Below are 7,305 nucleotides of genomic sequence, written 5' to 3' on the forward strand. Positions count from 1 at the left end.
GAGGTAGGAAGCCGAGTATAGTAAATGCCTTCCTTACTAAAAATCACATAGCCCCCCAAAGCACTTACTTTTCTCTGTCATCTCTATCACTCTGCCAAGGTTAAAACTAAGCTCACGCTGCACTCCTACAGCAGCAGCCCGTGACAGGGATAGTACACGCCTAACTCAGGCCTATTTGATCCCTTTCAGAGAAATATAAATCTGGACCCTGCTTTCTACCAGTGATACACTGGTGGAAGATACATGGCAAAGTTACATCCCAGATGTGTCTCTTACCTGCAAAATCTGGGGCATGTGCCCACCATCCTCCTCTACCTCTCTGTATCCATCTGAAACAAGATGCAACAACATTGTTGTCTCACAATATGGTGGGAAGTTAAACAAGGCATGCAGTGTGTACCCCAGTACAGATACAACATAATCATTGTTATATGTTTGTTTTGATATAATAACCTATCCTAATTTTGTCATAATCACCTAATACATAGTTTCGTATCTCTGAAAGAATGAATGTCACCATTTGGATCTTAAACGTCCTTCAAAGGCTCATGTTCTGAAAGCCTAGTGCTCACCAGCTGCATACTGGAAGGGAGTGATACTTTAAAAGTTGGGGCATAGTTGAAAGAAGTAGGTCATTGCATTGCCCCATCTCCCAAACACACACCACCACCATCCCTTCTCTCTATCTTACTGTAAGGTCAGGTGAGGAGTAGTCCCTTGATGGACTCTTGCCATGATATACTGCCTTCTAATAGGACTGAATGCATGGAAAGAAACTTCTGAAGATGAGAGTCAAAGCAAACTTTATTTTCCAGATATTTGACACAGCTTTAGAAAGCAGACAAACACATCGAGTGAAGGTTTGGGGTAACATGAAATAAGATTGGAGTATTGCATCATTTTAAAATTGGAAGACACATAAAACAGGTAATATTTTGGTCCCTGGAAAATCTATTTAACTTCCTTGGAGGATGTTTTCTTTGCTGATCAATAACATGAAGGATTAAGCTCAGCTTATTTTAAAATCAAGACACTGAGAAGGAAAGAATAAAATACTATCATGAGGTTGTAAATGTGTCAAGGGAAAACAGAGGCTAAGGATTAAATGGAAAGGGGTTTTAGAGTTCATGTGGAGTGGAAGAGCAGAAGAGAGTCGTTATTGAGTCATATAAAGTGAGGATGCCAATGACCTGCTATTAATAAAAAATGGGGGGGGGATTTGGAATGGCTTCAGGGTCATGGGGACGAAGAAGAGTAGAAAAACTGGGCTCCAAGCAAGTGCTTCCTGGATTGTTGAGTAAGAGTGTTTTTATGATCTGAAGTCATTTTACTGATAACTGAATAGGCTCCTTCAGTGACAGAAACTTAACCACTGACACACTCATTCTTTTACATTAGTTCCACCGGTGTCTTATTGGCTATGGCTAATTTCAGATATTGGAGATGTGTCATCCCCTGTTTAGTATAAGTTTGGTATGTAAAGTAACTTCTTTGTTGTTGAAAATAGAATTCTCAGAGAAGAGTGTTAGTTAACCACTGAACAGTAATCATGTAAATCATGCTGGCTCTGAAATTGCATCTGAAAGATTGCTATTAAGTGTAGGGGGTTTGTCTACATTTCTTTTCTTTTCCTATTTTTCTTTTATTGAAATATATTTTATACAATATATTCTGATATGGTTTCCCCTCCCATAACTCCAACTCTTCTTCTCCTCTTCAGATCCACACTTTTCTGTATCTCCTTAGGAAACCAACAGGCATCTAAATAACAACAATAATATAATAATATAAGATAAAACAAACAAGGCAGAATATGAAAGAAGCAAACATAAGGAAAAGAGCCAAAAAAGGCACAAGAAACACATATAGATGCAGAGACACATAAATCTGTACACAAGGGAATTCCATAAAAATCCTGAAACCAAAACCATAATATAACTGAAAATAACCTGTAAGTTAGAGAGAGAGAGAGAGAGAGAGAGAGAGAGAGATCTCATGAGACAAATAAAGACACTTTGTGTTGACCATCTACTCCTCTACATAGATACTGACCTTAAAAGTAGTTCTCGTCCCTATGACATTCCATTAGAAAAAAACCAATTTTCCATTTGCAAGTGATTATCAATTAGAGATAAGTTCTGGGTAGGAAAGGGGCTTGTGTCCACTTGTCTGCCCGGCATTGAGACCCCATGTAGTGCAGACGTGTGAAGGATCTTCGCATGCTGCGCTAGTTTCTGTGAGTCCATTCACCCACCAATCCTGATGTTTTTAGAAAGCCTTGTTTCCTTGGTGCCTTCCGTTGCCTCTGGCTCTTATGCCCTTTCTGCCACGTCTTCTGCAGAATTCCCTGAACCCTGGGGGGAAGGGATTTGATGAGCATCACCTTTAGGACTGATGGTTCCAAGGCTCTCACTCTGCACATTGTCTGGGTGTTGGTCTCTGTCTTTGTTCTCATCTGCTGCAGGAGGAAAGTTCTCTGATGATGGATGAGCAAAGCACTGATTTACAAGTATAGCAGAATGTCATAAGTCACTCTAAGTGGACATTCCCTTAGCAGATAAGTAGTATTGGGTTTTCCCCTGGAACCCTGGGCTGTCTCATCTCGGTTTCTTGACTACCCAGGCAGTGCCTTGTATGGATGGGGTTTAGTCTCATGGAGTAGGATTTGAATCCAATCAGACATTGGCTGGCTATTCTCACAAAAGTTGTGATGCTATTGCAATAGCACATCGTGTAGGCAGTTTCCCAATGCAGATGGGAAGAGTTTGTAGCTGGTTTGGTGTTTACCTTCCTCCGTTGATAATGTGCAACATACCTTCCAGTACCATACATGCTCGTCAGTGGGAGGGCTCTAAGTGGCACCAACTCCACCACAGTGAGTTGTGTAGGTGTTTCTTCAGCATCGGGGCCTTACCATTGGTGTGTGGAGGGCAACCAACATCCTTGGCAATGGTCTGGATTGGGTAGGGAGTCCCATGGAACCCCTTTCGTCAAAAACTTGATTAGACATAACCCGCTGTCAGTAGTGGAAGGTTTCTTTTTAAGATGGAAGATTTCCTTTTGGGGCTCTGTCTCCCCCTCATTTTATTTCATTTAGATTTCCTACATAGACAAAGACATAGATTAGACATAGACATTACACACACACACACACACACACACACACACACACACACACACACCTATACATACACATGAAGCTTCTACTCTACTAGGTTTCCATATTATCCTGTAAAAGTCCCTTAGTTTTAGCTGTCCCTCCCTCTAATCCCTCCCACATTTCCTATCCCTTCCCCCTTCCCATTTGGGCCTCACATTCCGACTCTTGTTCATCCATAACTACCTGACTATTCTATTTCTCCTTCCTATAGCTCCTGATAAATCATTTCAGACTCTTACTTGAGAAGGCATACCCATGGTCTTTAATATGTCTTGTATCTTTCCATAGTGACCTTCTATGTTTAACAAACTTCATGCAATTCTACTTCAAAAATAAAAAATATTCCTCTCATTTTTATTTTTTTATTTTTTGATTATGAGTGTTTTACCTGTGTATGTATATATATATATATATATATATATATGTATATATAGTGTGTGTGTGTGCGTGTGTGTGTATGTGTGTGTGTATGTGTGTGTGTCTATGTGTCTGTGTGTCTGTGTGTGTCTATTGCCCACAGAGATCATAAGATGAATGTAGATACCCTAGAACCAGAGTAATGAATGGCTGCATACTGACATGTATATTCTAGGATCCAAACTTGCTTTCTCTGGAAGAGAAGTGAGTGTCCATGATCCACCCAACTTTCACACTACCGTTAGGTAGAAGTGTTGACCTTTATAATTGCTACAGGATAATTTTTATTGTAAGGTATTTTGTGTCTACTCTTTACTGTGATTTCCTTCAGTGTGTTTATAAAATAAATGGACATATACCTGTAATAGGACTTCACAGTGGTAGAAAGGTAGGAGCTGGACTATGATGTACCTTATGTCAGAGGACACTACCATAGTTAATTAGAACATTACCATTACTTGAATAGTTGAGAATCTTTGTGTCACTCTACATCAGTCTCACTCTTATGTCATTTAATATAGTTTCAAACATTACAAGTGAGAGCTTCAAACATTATTCAGTGAGAGCTTAGCAGTAACTCTGGCTCTCCAGAGTTTGCAGTTTGCAGGACAGCACCCTCCTCAAAAGCCCCATGCATAGAACTTTAACATCAATAGAAATTTGTTGAAACTTAACTGTTGAAAACCTTCCAAATACTGTCAAGATAGATGGTCTTTTTAAATAAAGAAGGCCATCTGAAAAACAAATCTTATTTCATACAACTTTGGATTCTTTGACAAAAGGCGAAAATCTGATTTGCTCCTTCAGTTGTCCGTTCGTGTTGTATGGTGTCCTATCTTGGTTTAATACCCATGGGATCACAGAGGGCTTTTTTTGCTTTTGTGGAAATAAATGAAAAATTATGACTGTAAGAGTAAAAGAGCCTTTGGAGTTGGGAGGAGATTAGGAAACAGGGATCAAGCAATGGTCCATCTGCTGTCTGAAATGTAAACATCTCCAGTCACTTCCACCCTTGACAATGCACATCTGGACCTGACTGACCTAAGCGTGACCGTTCCCTCATGTCTAAGACTCATGATGCAAATCAAGAGGTTATCAGGATCCTGTTTTATGGAGACTCTTGGTCTGCTTATGCCTTCTTTCTTTTTAATTAATTAACTTCTAGTCACGTAGTCCACGTTCCTTCATTAACATGTAAGTTCCCACATCAGCCTTTATCAGAAAGGGATTCAGTTCTCTGAACACACATCGAAATTGCAATTCCTAAATATTCTCTGAAATAATATTTGATGTGTTTATGAAAAGATAAAGAGAAGGGGAATATGTTCTATGGAAGTGTAGTCAGGTATGGGGGAAGGGTGAAGGGAGTGCCTTGGCGCATGCTGAGGCATGCCTTACCTCTGTGGGGCCAGCCACACCACAGGATAGTATAGAGTTTATTTAGGGTATGGGGAGAGGAGTTGTAAGGGTAAGGAGAGAGAGAGAGAGAGAGAGAGAGAGAGAGAGAGAGAGAGAGAGAGAGAGAGAGAGAGAGAGAGAGAAGAAATTTAGAGATGCAGGAGCAGGAAGACAAGAGCAAGAGAGCAAGAGAGGCAGGAAGGGAAAAGAAGTCCCTTTTATTGTGAGTCAGGCATTCCTGGCTGTTGCCAGGTAACTGTGGGGCGGAGCCTAGACACAATGCTAACAATATTCTTTCAACCTTCACAGTTTCTGAGTTCACTTTGGTATACATTCTAAACCGAGGTTCTATAATTGTGGAAGAAAATAAAAAGAAAGTAAAAATTCTCATAAATTCTGTGTCAGTTGGGGTCATGAAAATCAAAAGACCATGTGACAACTCCCGTTTTCAAGGAAGACTGTAGACTACGAGGATGTGATATACATCCTAATTTTCAATCGATGTCTGTGTAAATCACCCTCCAAAAGTCTCACTCCTCATTCACACCATAGGGTTACCCTCTCTGTACTGTATCAACGTTGGTTTGTGAGACCAAAATAGCAGTAATGGTGCATCAGCTATGAGATTAGACTACAATGAAGCAAGTGCTCTGTGACTTCACTGACTGTAACACACACACACACACACACACACACACACACACACACACACACACACACACCCTTTTCCTTCTTGGTGCTCGCTTTTCTTTCTTTTTTTTTTTATTTTCAGAGCTGAGGACCGAACCCAGGGCCTTCTGCTCTCTAGGCAAGCGCTCTACTTGGAAGGCACTCTAGCAACATGCTCAGAGGAACAGTGGCTGGCCAACACCCAATAAGGAATAGAAAACTTAGCTCCACAAAAGACCTTAAGACAAACCACCCCGCAGACCAGTTAAATCTTCAAAGGCCCTCCTTCATTTCAAGCCAGTCTTTAGACGGCCATGCCTTATTATTCTCTAACTTAGAACATGAGGCTGTCAAAAGGTCTGGTAATAAAAGTGTTTTGTTTGGAGCTCGGAGTTTGGTAGCAACATGTTATATGTGAATAGGTAATGAATCCATTTCCCCTCACACTAATATTTCCATCACATGAGGAAGCAGAAGGAAAGTGCCACCTCAAAGAGCAAGGGAAGCAGAGAGAAAGATTGCCAATGGAGATATACTTAAAACATGCTCAGGTATGGAATTTCTCTCCCCCAGGAGATCTCTGATGTTACTTTGTTGTATGTTTTTCAGGTGAAGTTTTGGCTTTATTTATTTGTTTCTTCAGTGTTGATGGTTTGAAGCAAGGGTTTCATCCATGATGGGCAAGTGTTCTCTGAGTTTTGCAGTTCTTGATGATTCTGAATACCTCCAGTGTATTTAAATACAAAGACTCTCTCCTTCATATGTATGAGAATAGGCTGGAACTAACTTACATGAAAACTTATAGAGAGTATTTTTTGTGTGTGTCCTGTGCACAAAAGCACCTGTGTTTTTGTATACATGCAGGTGTATGGTTCTATGTGTGTATATATGTAGGTGAGAGATTGATGCTGGGTATCTTCCTTGACTGATCTCTCTTCCCCTCTATCTCTCTCTCTGACTTTGTGAGAGAGGATCTCTCCTAACTAAATCAGGAACCTACAAGTTGGCTACACTGGCTGAGTAGCAAACCTAGGGGATCATCTGTCTCTGACCACCAACCTCTGGCATTGAATTATAGGCTTTATCTACCACCCTTGGCTTCTTCCTTTTCTCTTTCATTCTCTTTCTCTTTCTCTTTTCTTTTTCTTTTTCCTTCCCGGGCAAGGTCTCACCATGTATCTCTGACTGTCCTGGAAGTCACTATGTATTGCATGTTGACCTCAAATTCATAGATATCCACCTGCCTCTGCCTCCTGAGTTCTGGGATTAAAATTGTGCACTGTTGCACTTGGCTTTTCTGCCTCCTCCTCCTCCTCCTCCTCCTCCTCCTCCTCCTCCTCCTCCTCCTCCTCTTCCTCCTCCTCCTCCTCCTCCTCCTGCAACTCCTCTTCCTCCCCCCTTCTTTTTATTGAGGGATGCAACTCAGGTCTTCATGCTAACTACATGCTTACCTACTAAGCTATCTCCTCGGCCCATGTTGTAGACCTTAAATCCATCTGCAAAGTAGATTAATTTTCAGTTTTATTATGCATTCTCTATTTGTAAATTTATCATCTGAACTTGCTTTCTTTTCGTTCTGGTTTGGCATTATCATATTCATAGGGTAGGCTTTTCAAAGCTGACTCTGAACTAGCGACTAACTTAAATTTCAAAACAATAAT

The 7,305-nt window shown here is 40.7% G+C and overlaps 1 long non-coding RNA gene across 1 annotated transcript; it reads right to left on the minus strand.

Moving 5' to 3' along the window:
* Positions 1-787: 787 nt before the first annotated feature.
* On the minus strand, positions 788-5,160 carry LOC134485719 (uncharacterized). Its single transcript, XR_015674171.1, has 3 exons — positions 4,976-5,160; positions 2,053-3,102; positions 788-1,761 (listed from the first exon to the last, which is right to left on the minus strand). It is a non-coding gene; the product is annotated as an uncharacterized LOC134485719 (long non-coding RNA).
* Positions 5,161-7,305: the final 2,145 nt, after the last annotated feature.

Source organism: Rattus norvegicus, chromosome 2 (assembly GCF_021556685.1).
Source record: "Rattus norvegicus strain SHRSP/BbbUtx chromosome 2, alternate assembly SHRSP_T2T, whole genome shotgun sequence".
Taxonomy (NCBI): domain Eukaryota; kingdom Metazoa; phylum Chordata; class Mammalia; order Rodentia; family Muridae; genus Rattus; species Rattus norvegicus.